The 15375-nt window shown below is 37.6% G+C and overlaps 1 long non-coding RNA gene across 3 annotated transcripts; it reads right to left on the reverse strand.

The window, feature by feature from the left end:
- Positions 1-6675: 6675 nt before the first annotated feature.
- On the reverse strand, positions 6676-15057 carry LOC129349414 (uncharacterized). 3 transcript variants are annotated; one of them, XR_008602411.1, is made up of 4 exons: positions 14922-15057; positions 13902-14002; positions 8672-10723; positions 6676-8570 (listed from the first exon to the last, which is right to left on the reverse strand). It is a non-coding gene; the product is annotated as an uncharacterized LOC129349414 (long non-coding RNA). The 3 variants fall into 3 exon arrangements; XR_008602412.1 differs by lacking the exon at positions 6676-8570 and adding an exon at positions 11680-11821 and having other exon boundaries at positions 8612-10723; XR_008602410.1 differs by lacking the exon at positions 6676-8570 and having other exon boundaries at positions 8612-10723.
- Positions 15058-15375: the final 318 nt, after the last annotated feature.

Here is a 15375-nt window from a genome sequence, read left to right on the forward strand (position 1 = left end):
AATAGTATGTTTTTGTATACTTTTTCAAGTAAACATCGAGAGTACATGTCGTCTAAAAAATGCCATAGAATAATATTTCATTGCACAAGTAAAAGTATAGTAATTTTTTAAAACTGTTCAAATTCTTATTATATGTTGCTAAAAAACAAAAAAAACTAAAACAAAAATACGTCATACTAATATGTCAATTTAAAAAGCCTATAGTATAGAGTGTCGCCCAACAAACATCATAGTATAGCATGTCGTTCAACAAAATATCATAGTATAGCATGTCGTTCAAAACAAATATCATAGTATAGCATGTCGCTCTAAAAACGTCGTAGTGTAGCATGTCGCTCTAAAAACGTCATAGTATAGCATGTCGCTCTAAAAACGTCATAGTATAGCCTTTGGTCACAAAACGTTGTTTTGTCCTGACTGTCTGAAGTAGGTGAGGAGCAACACCAAAACAGTCCAAACGCTGGTTTCCAGAGGGTTTGATGAGTATTTATTTGAAAGAGGAAGTTTACAACAAAACAACATTTGAGGGGGTTAAAACGCAAATGGGTGTTAGTAAAATAAAAATAAATAAACAGAACTAAAAGTGAACTTCATGTTGACATTGATGGGCATTCCAACCAGGAACAAAGTAAAAGATAATCAATACGAAAAAAAACTTTCCTGTTCACCTCTTAAAACCCAAAAACACACCGCAGTAGCACCCTAAACTAAAACTACCAATGGGTTTCCTGTTTTCCTTTCTGAACAATTCAAAGGTCCCTCTCTATCTCCCCACAGATCCACCAACCACTGGAACACATCTCCAAAGTTCTGCCGTCCAGCTCAGCTTCCCCTCAGAAGAAGTTCCGCCCTGCCAGATGAAGGAGCCTTTTGAGAGGCAGCTGGCATCTGTGATTGGACTGTACTTTGGTCTGTTCCCAATCCAGCTTCAGCTCCAGAGACGGCCAGGCGGGACGAGTCAACGGAGGCAGGTGGACGAAGGCATTGCAGTGAGTACAATCCAGAAAAACAACAGAGGTGGAGGCAGAGCCAGGGCCAAGAACAACAAGAGTAGCATCGTATGTCTCTTAGAAAACATCATAGTATAGCCTTTTGTATGAAAAAACACATTCATATACATCGTATATTGTACAAATAACAAGTCAAAGGAAAGAGGACATACATTGTAGAATCTGTAGTAATTGTGGGCTGACTGATTTACTGATTTCAGTACTTTTATTTTTTTACTGATTTTCGGTAATAAATACATTTAAAAATGGCGCTACTTTGGCTCTGAACCTTCTATCTACCCTGTGGTCGCTCTGTCTTCCTGGAGTGATTTGATTGGTTATACGATCACGATTAAAAACCTCCTTTAACTTAACATCTGCTAAACAAAACAAAAACGTATCACAAAGTTTCCTAGTTAGAGTTTGTGTTCTTCTAAGTTTAACTCCCAAGATTTTAAAATCCTTTCATATAACTGCAAATGAATATCCTCTCCAAATGTCTCACTAATAATCATTATCAGCCTTAAAAAACCCACAGAAACACCCCTCTATACTCGACCCACACTTAGTACAGTCCGGTTCCACCCTTCTATAAATCTGCTTGGAATCTTCCACTTCCTGTTTGTCAAAGTGGCCTTCCTACCTGGACAGGTTTTGTTGGAGCTCATGCAACAAAATTTTGGGTAACTGCACTTTAATATGGATGGATGACACTGAATTAGAGTCTGTTTTAATGAGACTGAGTTAAGATGTGTAGCTCTGTCATTAAATAGTAAATTATTTCTCAGAATTCACAGAGAAAGTCTGAAATGTTTGCTAGGTTAGCGTCCCACATGTTCTTTGGCTTCAGCTAACGCTAACTCTCTCCAACTTCCTGGATCTCTTGAGTTGCTTGTTGATTAAAAAATCTTGCTCGAGGTGTGAAGCTCAGAAGTCTGAGATGTTTGTTCAAAATAAGCTCATTCTCAAGTCTTATCTGAACTGTCCTCTTTTGTTTGAACTTTCCCTAAACTTAGGAGTTATGACAGAGCAGCACATCCCAGACTCAGTCTCATTTATGTAGAGATTAAACTTCAGTGTCATTCATTGATGTTAAAGTGCAGTTTTTCAAATGTTTGTTGCACATGCTCCTGACCAAACCAGTCCAGGTGGAAGACGATGTGAAGAGAAAGCTCCAGAGGATGAATATCCACACATTTACGTTGGAAATAAATGTCCTTTAATTTGACAATTGTCACTGCTCAAATGATGTTCAGATCTTTGAGTGTTTTGTTGATGTTGGTTTCTAAATTTTTTCTGACACTCGGCCCCCAAAGATTAAAACCTTCTTACGGCTCACAAGCTGCAAACAATTCACACATTATCAACTATCTTTCTGACTAAACTAGATAAAAAGTGAAAAACCTGCCTGATTCCTGCATCATGAATGTAAATCTTTTTGGTTTTTATGACAGGTAAACTGAATATATTTGGGTTTGACACTTTTATAAACCAAACAAGAAATGAATTACTGGAGAAAACAACAGATTAATGGTCAAAGAAAATGTGTTTTCCAAACATATGGCTGAACTTACTCCAACATTACAAGATACATACAATTTAATTCAATTTTATTTATATAACGCCAATTACAGGCACAAATTGTCTCAAGACACCTTTATTTTTATATTTTTTGTCACATTTAAAATATGACAAAGTAAGAAATTTCAAACCTCTTGACTAATCCAATTTATTATTTGGTTTTAAGAGACTAATCGACAACTAATAACTACTTTCTCTCCACTAAAACTAATAAACATGAGGTAAATAGAAGGAAACAGTTTTAATACTGCTAGTCCCACGGATGACAAAGAATAAAGTTTGTCAACAAAACTTAAATCTGCTAGGTGGATTCCATTAAAGTCCCTAATAATTGATTATAAAGTGTGATACCTAAAGGTTTGTGGTGCTAAAAATGCTCAAGTAAAGATATGAAGTTGAACATCTGGATGGAGGTTGATAAAAGTTGACCTCCCTTCATTTCTCTGGAAGCCGACTCCATGGATTTTATGGATGGTGGTTAAAGACCTGCCTCTTCTAGTCGTCTTCCTTCTAGTCGCTGTAAAAAGTCAGTCCATCATGGCCGACTTCAACACCTCTTCATGACAACTTGTTCTGCTCCGACCTGGTGGAAACTCCCAGAAACTCGGGAAAAACCCGTGGAGACCTCGAAGAACTCGTGGAGACTCGAAGAACTCGTTGGGCGGGGGAAGTTGTGGTGGGGCGTAGGGGGGAGGTGGGGGAGTAGAGGGGGGAGGCCGCCACCCACCTCCCCGCCTACTCTCCGCCCTGCTCCACCCAGACTCCGCCTTGGCTCCCACCCATGTGGTCACTTGAGCACTACGATGCCAAAGGGACGACGAAATTTATTTCTCTTTTATACTGATCTGTAGCTAAGTGAGTTAAGGATTTGCCTATGGAGCTGCAGGTCGCTGGTTCAAGACCAGACCCTTCTTAAGTCTTTATCAAAATCCTGACAAAGACAAAGAAAGAAAAGTGCCAGTGGCGGGTCTTGAACACTGCGACCTTCCGCTCTGTAGTCGCTCTCTATATCCTCCCTGAGCTACTTGCTCAGATACTAATTCTTCTTTTTTTTGCGCATTTATCATCTATTTTTTGTCGTTTTCGGGTTTTTTTTTTAACTCGGTCTCGACTCGACCGTTTTTTCTCAGAGGTGGTTGGACTTCAGCCTTTGTGCTGGAGGGTGGAACCCTCAGTTCCAAGACTTTCCAAAGCCTTCAGACCTCCCGAGTCCTCAGGACCTGAGCTTTCACACAGTCTGAGGGCTGAAATTTTCTAAGTCCCACAATAGTTCTCTGTTAGACTGAACTTTCAGACAGTCCAAGGACTGATATTCTAAGTTCCTGAGTAATTCTCTGTTAGTTTGAACCTTCAGACAGTCTGAGGACTGAAGTTTTAAAAGTTTCTCAGTACTTCTCTGTTAGTTTGAACTTTCTAGTTAACAGAAGCCTTAAAACTTGTGACCATGTGTCTTGATTTCACATTTAGACCATCCGAGTTCTTCTCAGACCTTCACCTGTGGGTTTTTAGAAATCCTCAACAAACTTTGATTTCTTCACTGAACAGTAAAGTTGTGAGATCAGAAGGTAACATTAGTTTGATCGATGCCGTTCAACTACTAGTAGACTTTATCTGGAAAGCAGTTTCTGAAATGAGTTCTTAGTAAATCTGTCCACAATCAAACCAAGAACATAGAAAGAGGAAAGTTTGAAGAAACACTTGATGTTTCATTTCAGACTAGAAAACGCTTTAAGACCTTTATCTGTTTTTGCTCTTTTTGATCCTTTTATTGTTTCTTCTGTTTAATTTGATCTTCTAAGTTCTAAACTGGTGTCTTTTCAAATGTTTTGTCTTTAGTTTGATTCTTCTTAAATGTTTAGTTTTGCTCTTTTCTCACCTTTTATTCTTTTCTAATTTCTGATTTGATTTCCAAATGTTTTGTCTTTTTAATGTTTAATTGTTGTTTTTTCAAATGTTTTATCGGCTTGTTTGAAAAATTTTTTTCTTTCCCAATGTTTAATTTTTCAATTAAATCTTTAAGGTTTTTCTTTTTAAATGTTTTACCACCTTTTAATTTTAATTCTTTTAAATGCTTCATTGTATTTTCTGTTTAATTCCTATTTAAAGTTTTATTGTCTTTAAGATGTAATTTTCTAATTAAACTTTAATTTTTTAATTAAATGGTTTGTCTTTTAAGGGTTTAATAATCTGATTAAATGTTTTGCATTTTAACAATTGTTTAACATTCTTCTTGTTTAATTGTATTTTTTTAAATGTTTAATGCTGGAAAATACTTTATCTGTAATTTCTAATATTTGTATTTTAAAAAATTGTGTTTAATTTCATATTGACATGTATTGTATGTTGTTGAATTATCTCATTCAATATTTTGTCTGTTTAATAGAGTTAAACATTAAATTACATTAAATTCTATTAAACAGACAAAATATTGAATTAGATAATTCAACAAGATACAATACATGTCATTTGAAATTAAACAAAATTTTTAAAATACAAATATTAAAAATACAGATAAAATATTTTCCATAATTAAACATTTAAAAAAAATAACAAGAAGAATATTAAACATTTTTAAAAATGCAAAACATTTAATTAGATTATTAAACCTTTAAAAAGACAAAACATTTAATTAAAAAATTAAATGTTTAATTAGAAAATTACATCTTAAATTTCTTAAATCTTTTTAATAATAAAACTTTTTAAAAGTTTTATTGTATTAATTTTTTTCCTTTGATTTAATTGCTTTTTGTTATGTAGTTTATTTCTTTAATCTTCTTTTTCTGTCAAGATTTTAACCCCAACCTTAAAAATGAAATAAACCCTTAAATCACAATGAAAATACTTCTGTTGTCACAATCATGAGTTAGTCAATTATTCAGTTTATCAATTCAACTTTATTTGTTTAGCACCTTTTACACAGATGACAAAACTAAACAAGCAAAGAGAAAAAAACTATGCTAAAACTATGATTAAAACTCAAAAACATAAAAAAAAAAAAAAAGATTTAACATGGTAATAAAATATGTTGTGTCCAGGGGATGGAGGGAGTTTATTGAAGTCTTCTTGGGCTCACATGGGAAATCATTTAAAATATAAACTTGATATTCAGTCTAAGGAAACTGCAGAGCGACAGAAGAAGCCAACAATATCTCCTGTTTTCTCCTTTTAATGAGTCGACTCTTCTTGTGCTTATTCAGACCAAAGAACTACAGACTCTTCACAACCTGCTCAAACTCTTGGTACAGGACCTCACCACACGGGTCAAGAAGGTTTCCATCTCATTTCTACTCTGAAGCTCACCTTCTCCTGCTCAAACTGCTGACAAATGTTTTTCTGCTGCTCTAAAGTCTGGTCTCCAGAAACTTCCTAAAAACTCTCCAAATCTCTTCTGCTGCAGGTTGCTTTGTAGAACTGTTCCAGAAACCTCACTAAACTACATGGAGGGCTCAAGATAGTCGTCCAAATGAAACCATACAAAAACCAAACTAGTACACCCCAAACACTACAGTCTCCTGCAGCCTAACCAGAGAACCTCTGAGAACAGAGAATCAGGACAGGAACTCTTACCTTCTGGACAACAACGTCTGCTTCACTTACAAGAATCAGAATGTGTCTGACCAGAAACCTCTAAAGACTCACTACAGCCAAGATAAGAAGACACAACTCAGCCTGACCAAATCCACTAATCACGCACACCATTAGCACCATGTGCTAACTGTGGCTAAAGAATCACATTTACCAAGACACCTATCCAGAACAAAGCCCTGAAACACACCAAGAAACACATTAAAGACGATTTTACTGCTGGAAGCTTAAGCCAACGCCTAAAGAACTAAACTGAAGCAATTGGAGCCCAAACCCAGTTCAGTGGTGAAGAGAAACAGAGGAATTGTTCTGTCTGCAGCCACATAAAGCAGGTAAGACACTGAGCTGCTCAGGTGTTCCTGATAAATACCAGCAGCCCACCTGGACAGCCAATAGGAACACAGCTTACTGGAAGTCCAGAGGGCGGGGTTAGTGAAGGAAATTTCATTTAATATTTGAAGCAGAAAGTTAACAAAGAAAGTTGAAAACCACCTTCTGATACCTGAAATCTCTGAGTTTTCACACAAAGAACACCTGAACATGTCAAACTGGTTCCATAGTAGAACCATCATTGTAAAAACGTCATAGTATGGTGTGTTGCTCAAAAAACATTACGACCCGGCTGTCTAGGGTCGCCGAGGAGCAACACAAAAACAGGACAGACGCTGGTTTCCAGGGGGTTAGGCGGCTATTTATTTGAAAGAGCAAGTTTACAACAACACAACATGTGAGCAGAAAAATCACAAAGTCTGTTTTTAGTTTTGTCTTTTTTATTGACCAAACTTTTCAGGTAGTAGATGAAGAATAATTAAAGCTCTCATGTAGAAGTCCAACTTATTTTGGATCCTTGTGGAGAGTTCAGCTGTTGAGTTTTTAGAGTCACATGGATTGTTTTGACATTTAATAACCGAGTCCTGAAATAAAATTACAGTTGTGGATTTCTGTCATTTAGTCTGGACTAAACAAATAACAGCAGCATAAATCTCAAACGTCATTATGAGGAGTCTGGATTGAGGTTTCTCACTTGATAATGATCAAAACATGAAATTTAGGTTGGTTTAAAGGAATATTCCACCTTAAATCTTTGAATGTTGACCTAAAAGGTTAGTTTCAGGAAGTATTCCACCTACAAGGTCCTCAAACATCCACCTTAAAGGAACATTCCACCAAAAATCCTTGGACATGCACCTAAAATGTTGATTTAACTGAGTATTCCATCCAAAATCCTCAAAGAGACCTGAGGGGCTGGTTAAAAGGAATATTCCACCTAAAACCCCAAATATAGACCCGAAAGGGTGGTTTAGAAAAAATCTTTCAATGTAGACCAAAAAAGTTAGTATGGAGGAATATTCCACCTGAAATGAAGACCTGAGAAGTTGGTTCGGAAGAATATACCATCCTAAACATCCTTAAATGTAGACTAAAAGATGGTTTGGAAGAAAATTCCACCTAAAATCCTCCAATGTAGACTTAAAAGGTGAGTTTAATGGTATATTCCAGCTAAAATTCACTACTGTAGACCTTGGAGGTTGGTCTGATGGTATATTCCACCCAACATCCTTGAACATAAACTTAAAAAGTTCATTCAAAGGAATATTCCACCTAAAATCCTTCAATCGAGACCAAAAAATCTTGGTGTAAAGGAGTATTCCACCTTAAATGTAGACCTAAAGGATGGTTTGGAGTAATATTCTACTCTAAAATCTTCCAATGTAGACCTAAAAGGTTGATCTGATGGTATATTCTACCCAACATCCTGGAACATTTACCTAAAAGGTTGGTTTAATGGTATATTCCCAGAAGAACCCTTGAACATTGGACTTAATGGTATAGTCCATCCAAAATAGTTGTACATATACCAAGAAGTCAGTGTAAAGGAAATGTAGACCTAAAAGGATTGTTTAAAGAAATATTTAAACGATTATTTTCATTATTTAATAATCTGTTATCAGTCAGAACCCTGGCAAACTTATTTTCATCAGTTTTTTAGTGGAAGTCACAAATAAAGGAGCTCTTGGTTTTTCCCAGCGTTACTGAGTCCAAAGCTGCTGTTTCAACACAGACATGTTCACATGCATCCACAAACCTCTCAGCACTCAAACACCCACAGACAGGAGGCCGGCTGGGCCGAGGCTCGGCGGCGTCCTCAGACCCACGAGTCGGGGAGTCAGTGAACTTGGTGGTCCAGTTTGAAGGCCTCCGTGTGGTCCAGTAGAAGTCCACGTAGTCGGTGTTGGCTTTGAACCACAGCAACTGGCCACCATCAGGTGGACCGGCTCGTCCTCGTAGGACTCCTCCTGTAGCCTTGAGGGAACCACAGGAACATTCAGTAGCTGTTGGAGTTCTTCCTGTCAGGCTCGTGGTAGAACGGCTCTGCAGGATCTTGTCTTATCTGGAACAATCTAACAGCCTAAACTGTTAACAGCGGTGTAAAGAAGCAAACACACAGACATAGATTAGAACTCAAACTAGATTTATTTTAGAAAACAAATCAACTTAGAGGCATTTGTTCACACGTGGCTGAATAGGAGGCCGTCCAATCAGATTTGAGGTCTTCACTCTGTAGGTTGTTTGTTTGGTGAGACTCTTGGACCTCTATCAGCTGACGTGGATGTTTGATGGTCTTCTTCTCTAGTGCCAGATGATTCATCCATGAATTCAGCAGCTACAGACTGAAATGAAGCTCATGCTGCTGTTATTGAATTCCTGTTCCAGATCAGATGTTCAGAGCTCACCTTGAATGCAGCCCTCTGCTGTCTGATAGTTTTTCTCATTGTAGTCTTCAATAAAGTCGTTTTCCTCATGTCAGGATGTGGTGAGACTCTTTCTCAGTCACTGCAGACGTCCCTCATTGTGCATCTCCAGAGAAGAAACAGAAAAACTGCTCACTGCTTCAGCATCACAAACGTTCTCCAGCATTGAGAGTGTTTTAGGAATTAATTCATTGTGTTGTGAACTTTGAAGGAGCAGAAACTTTACAGCTGTCAAAGATATGAGCTCCAATTCTGGATGTTTTAGGAAATGAAGTTCATCAAATGAACACTTGATTATTGCTGATAACGCTCATTAAATTACTGAAGAAATCCAACATAAAAACCTGTAAACTCTTAGGCAGCTTTTGTTAAAGTTTGTCTATAATTCTATCATCATGTTCTGGAACCAGGACTCTGCAGAAGTTCCTTCAAACAGATACTTGTGTGTTTCTGTTTAAGGCCTCAGGTTTGAACGTACAGCAGAGGATTAGAAAGGAGTGATTTTAATGTTTAAATCAGTCCAGTAAATGTTTGGTGTGAAAATTATTAAAATTTTGATTTAGATAGATTTGTGTCAAATAATATTGTAGAGTCTCACTTAAATATATCCAAATGAGTTCAGTGTATTTACATTTTATAGAATATTTGATTTCTTAATCTCAATACTGTAGGGTCTGACCCTAAATATTATAATAATGATGTCAATTTAAATAATATTTTAGTGCAGAGTCATAAACTTTAATCAGCTAAACTTACATAATAAATATCACTGTACAATTTTAACCTGAACATTCATATTATTTAGGTAAATTTACATAAATCATGGTATTCTAGAGTCTTAACTGGAATATTTCTAACATTGATCTTTTTGTATTGTGCTGATAAACAACAATAACCCGGCTTTCAGATAATATTTGTTGTCTGTGATTGTGAGACTAAATTCCTCCACATTCTGGAACTGGACTGCATTTCCCAAAATGGAAACATGGACTGAATTTAACACTCATGTATCCATGGCAACGCTAACGTTTCTGCTTCTTACCAAAGTTCACAACACAAGTAAAGATTTTAATGTAAAACTTCAGGGATGACTGCTGACCATCAGTATTCTGATCAATACTTCATGATCAATATCAGGACAGATGTTACAACTCCAGCTGTTGCATTAGACTGCAGTTATTCACAGAGAAATTAAAACATCACATTCCTCATAAAAACTAAATGGGACTTTTATTAAATAAAGTGTTGGTGAATAAACAGTGTAAAAAGTGCAAAGCAGCTCCATTAAATCAGGAGATGTGAGACTTCCACAGCATGGATCACCATCTGCTGTGTTGATTCATAGCTGAATGTCAGAATGAACTGAGATAGAAAAGCTGCTTTGAGCTGCAACATTACGGTCTGACAATCCAACACCATCACAGTTTTCATCTGGTTGTTTTGCTTCAACATGCTGTGAAGTTCAGTTTTTACCTGAATCAATACAGAGATTCTATTTTCAGCCAAAACTGTAATAAAAATTAGAATGTTATGAGGTTATTAATGCAACTAAATCCTTTCAGATGGAAGGATTTACTTCTAAGTTCTAATTCAAGTTTCAGTTGGAGCACATTGCATTCACAAAGAAAAACAGCGAAACCTTCATAGCAACATTTAATAAACCTAAAGCTTCCCTGTTGGCACATTGGTGGAGTTTGTTACTGAGCATCTGAACCTTAAATCCAGTGAGACGACCATCTTCAGTCGAGGCCAGTCAGAGAACTTCAAGACCTTCCATCAGCTGGACCAGATGTGGCATCATCTCCCTCTGAACATCTGGATGACAGGAGAAAAGACAGAAATCAAACACAGATCACAGAAATACAATTTATTCACTTTCATCACTTTATAAAAGTAGCATGAACTTTAATAAAACTTGACATCAGTAATGAAGGTAAATGTTTTTATCTTGTGTTGAAGCTAAATTTAAAGTCAATTTTAATGACAATTTATCCTGAGAGGAGTGAGAATGGAGCTTTTCTTTCCTTTTTAGAATATTCCCTCAAAATATTCTGTTCATTATTGGCTTTAGAAGCATTTTTCTTTATTTATTTTTAGATACCTCAGACTGATACACTTTGCTGGTAAATTTCATGTACAATTACAATAAAGATCTTCTATTATAACATATTGCTAAAACAAGAACTGCAAACCTTCTCAACCATCTCTCAGGCTGCAAAATTCCAACTGCGAATTATCTGATGTAGTTATTATTATAATCGTTACTGAACCAGCCCTGGAATTAATAAAAATCTGTATATGGATATGATTTTCTCTGATGGGACCACTATGGAAGCCGTAGTAACAATTAACTATCCTTTGAAGGGAAAGATTAGGTCTTCTTCAGGTGGATAAAAAAATGCTCTCCTTTAAAAAAAAAATGCATACAATAAAGTAAATCTCTTCTGCACTGCACACATACTACACTTTTGTATAACTCTGGATGTCAGAGTAAAGGCAGACAGATCCACCAATCAGCCACAACATTCTGACCACTGACAGCTGAAGAGAACAACATCCATCATCTTGTTCTAATGTAACGTTCTGCTGGGAAACCTTGACGTTCATGTGGATGTTTGACATGTACCACCACCTAAACACTGCAGGACAAACAACCCCCTAGTCTCCATGGCAACAGCAGTCCTTGATGCCAGCTGCCACCCTCAGCAGGACAAACTAAAACTGCTACTACAGGAGTGGTCCGAGGAACACGACAGAGCTAAGCTGTTCACCTGGGTTCCACACTCCCCACATCCACATCTGATGGAGCATCTGTGGGATGGTCCAGGATCAGCCTGGTCTAGGTAGGACCCACCCTGCAACCCACAGGATCCACAGAATCCACAGGACATCCCCAGAGGTTCTGATGAATCACTGGGTCAGAGGAGTTTTAGCAGCATAAAGGGACCAACACAGTATTAGTCAGGTGGTCAGAATGTTATATATGATCAGTAAATGTTACTATCAATTATAACGTCCACATTGATCAGGAAAAAAAAACAAACTATCAGTTCATTCAGAAACTGTGGGGTTAAACCTAAAAACACAGACCTCAACAGCAGTTTGCTTCAAAGCAGAACACCAGCTGGTTTTCACTAAAGCAGCTTTCAGAGCAACAATTAAATGACAGTTTTGTTCTCATTAAGTTCAGAGTCAGCCAAAATAATGTACACACATCAGGAAAAGAAAAACTTTTATAAATATTTCATTTGTATAAGTACTTCTATACTTATAGATTCCTCTTTCTAAGTTTGATCAAATCACGATAACTCTGTGTCCTGTCGTGCGATGTTTTCCCAACAGATGGCATTACCCTCATGAATGGACTGCAAGATTGTCTTAAGGACATAAAGACCTGGATGACCTATAATTTCTTACTACTAAATTCAGACAAGACTGAAGTCATTGTATTTGGCCCCAAACATCTTAGAGAATTGCTTTCAAAGCATATAGTTACTCTGGATGGCATTACATTGGCCTCCAGTACTACTGTGAGGAACCTCAGTGTTATCTTTGACCAGGACATGTCCTTTAACTCGCACATAAAACAAATCTGTAGGACTTCCTTTTTCCACCTGAGAAATATTGTGAAAATCAGGAACATCCTGTCTCAGAGTGATGCAGAAAAACTAGTCCATGCATTTGTTACTTCTAGGCTTGACTACTGTAATTCCTTATTATCAGGTTGTCCCAATAGCTCTCTGAAACATCTACAGCTGATCCAAAACGCTGCAGCCAGAGTACTGACGGGAGTTAGCAAGAGAGATCATATTTCTCCTATATTGGTTTCTCTTCATTGGCTCCCTGTTAAATCTAGAATAGAATTCAAAATCCTTCTTCTGACATATAAAGCTCTTAACAACCAATCTCCATCATATCTTAAAGATCTGATAGTACCATATTACCCTAGCAGAACTCTTCGCTCTCAGACTGCAGGCTTACTTGTTGTTCCTAGAATCTCTAAAAGTAGAATGGGAGGCAGAGCCTTCAGTTATCAGGCACCTCTCCTGTGGAACCAGCTCCCAGTTTGGGTTCGGGAGGCGGACACCCTCTCTATTTTTAAGACCAGGCTTAAAACCTTCCTTTTCGACAAATCTTATAGTTAGGGCTGACTGGGTGACCCTGACGGGGTGAGCTGGTGTTTTCATTTGCACAACTGACTTCCCCTCTTGACGTCCCTTTAGTTTGCCCCTAGTTATGCTGCTATAGGCCTAGACTGCTGGGGAACCTCTCTTGATGTACTGAGCCCTTCTCTAACTACCTATGTATTTACTATATATACCATTATTGCATTACATTCACTCTGTTTCTTTCTGTGTCCTTTCTCCGAGTGTCCCTGGTCCCAGAGCTGGATGCTGGATGCTTCAGATGTGTGGCTGTGTTTTATGGTCCTTGTGTCCCACCCCCCCACCTCTCTATCTCTACCCCTCTATCTGTATCCCTCTATCTCTACCTCTACCCCTCTACCTCTTCTGTTCCTCTCAACCCGCCCGGCCAGCAGGCAGATGGGTCCCCCCACATTAGAGCCGGGTTCTGCTCGAGGTTTTTTTCCCTGTTAAAAGGGTGTTTTCCTTGCCACTGTCGCCTTTTGGCTTGCTCTGGGGGTCAGGCATATGGGTTCTGTAAAGCGTCTCGAGACAGTTTGACTGTAATTGGCGCTATATAAATAAAATTGAATTGAACAAATTGAATTGAATGGAGCATCAACAAGTGACGTCTACAACACAACAGAAATGTCTGGAAGCCAGTGGCCACCACTTTGAGCACCTCTTGTAATTGTAGAGGCCAAACATAACTTTTATTAATCTCATGATGTCTGAATAAATTTGGTATTGAAATATTTATGCAAGTTTTTCTTTTCCTGATGTGTGTAAACATTATTTTGGCTGACTCTGTATAATGGGTTTCTGACAGGTCACCAGGCGACATCTTTTTATAATAATGACAAACATACCTGCATTCTACAGGAGTGATTTTCCTCATGTGCAGGTAAAGATGTGTGAGGAGCTTAGAGATGACAGGAGCAGGAGTCATCCTTACTAATTCAGCTTCCACCTAGAAACAGAAAGACCACAAACAAACACACTGATATACTCTCAAACATTCAACCTCACAGCCTCAAAATATCTGTTTAGGAAGTGTTGTGTTTCTAAATTCTGCTGAAAGCATTGACAGACATTCTCTTACAAGGTTGTGTAAAAAGCAGCCTGTCCTCTGAGCTACTGAGAAATTTTTCTGAACAAAGTTTCTACGTGTAAATCAGCTCAACAATAACTAAAGCCTCATTCAGAGATAGCAGGTATCACAAATTATAAACAACTTTCTTTGTTAACTCAGATTTTCTGCTTCAACCTCACATAAAAAGGGGAGTTTAACTCATCAGGTGACTGAAAATGAACGGCTTGTGCAGTTCTAGATCCAAAAGTAGGATGTTTCAACTCATGTTTTACTACAAATACATGCAATAATAAATAAATACAATGGCTGGTTGTTAGTTTATTCACTATTAATGACATTTTATATACTGGATTGAACTTGAGCAGTGGAAGAGAGAAGGAATTTAATGAAATTATGGAGATTCAGAGAGGTAATGTTGCGCAAGTTAAGTTAAGCGCTGTTTAATCCAAACCAGCTGAATGTTAAACTTCAGTGCAGCTCAACGGGTTTCAGTTAACCTTAAAGTAAAATAACTTTTTTAAAAGCTAAAATACACAGCAGAGGAATACAGGTTGAGAAGGTCTAACAATGACGGACAGCTGTGGCAGCAACTAACACAGGGGTTCAGCGGTAAGTTAGCCACTTGTGTTAATTAGCCCGCTAGCTAACTTAGCCGCTTAGCTAGCTAACTTAGCCGCTTAGCTAGCTAACGCGTCCGGACCAACTGCTCAAACACGACAAAACACAACTCTTCACAAGTCGCTGACTTAACTTACAACAAAACAACGCTACTGGTTAGAAGTATTTATCTTCTTACCGTGTTTTACTCCAAAAACAAGGTCAACAGCAGCCAGAGATGCTACCAGATGTACCGACCATAGATATACATAGAACAGATACGCTAGCGCGCTGTCTTCTAAATTGCCTATGGTCTGACCAATCACTGCTCTCTGGCTCCGCCCTCTGAGAATCTTGTTGTCGTTTGCCGCCACACTTGCTGATGACCACTTCCGGTCTCAGAAAATTAAAAAACTGACATTTTTTCGTTTCTGTCTGTTACTGATTTTATTTTTTTGTTATTCTAAATATAAAGTGAAAATCAAAGCATTTTAAAAATTTCGTACATCCCTTTTTGATCATGAAAAGGAAAAACGCCTTGTATTTCAATTTTAATTTTTGTATTTTAAAACGAAGATCAAATAACCACTTGTTTTTTGTTTTTCAATACCCGTTTCAGAACGGAATATCCAATTGCCAGATAAATACACGGA

Source organism: Amphiprion ocellaris, chromosome 8 (assembly GCF_022539595.1).
Source record: "Amphiprion ocellaris isolate individual 3 ecotype Okinawa chromosome 8, ASM2253959v1, whole genome shotgun sequence".
NCBI classification, from domain to species: Eukaryota; Metazoa; Chordata; class Actinopteri; family Pomacentridae; genus Amphiprion; species Amphiprion ocellaris.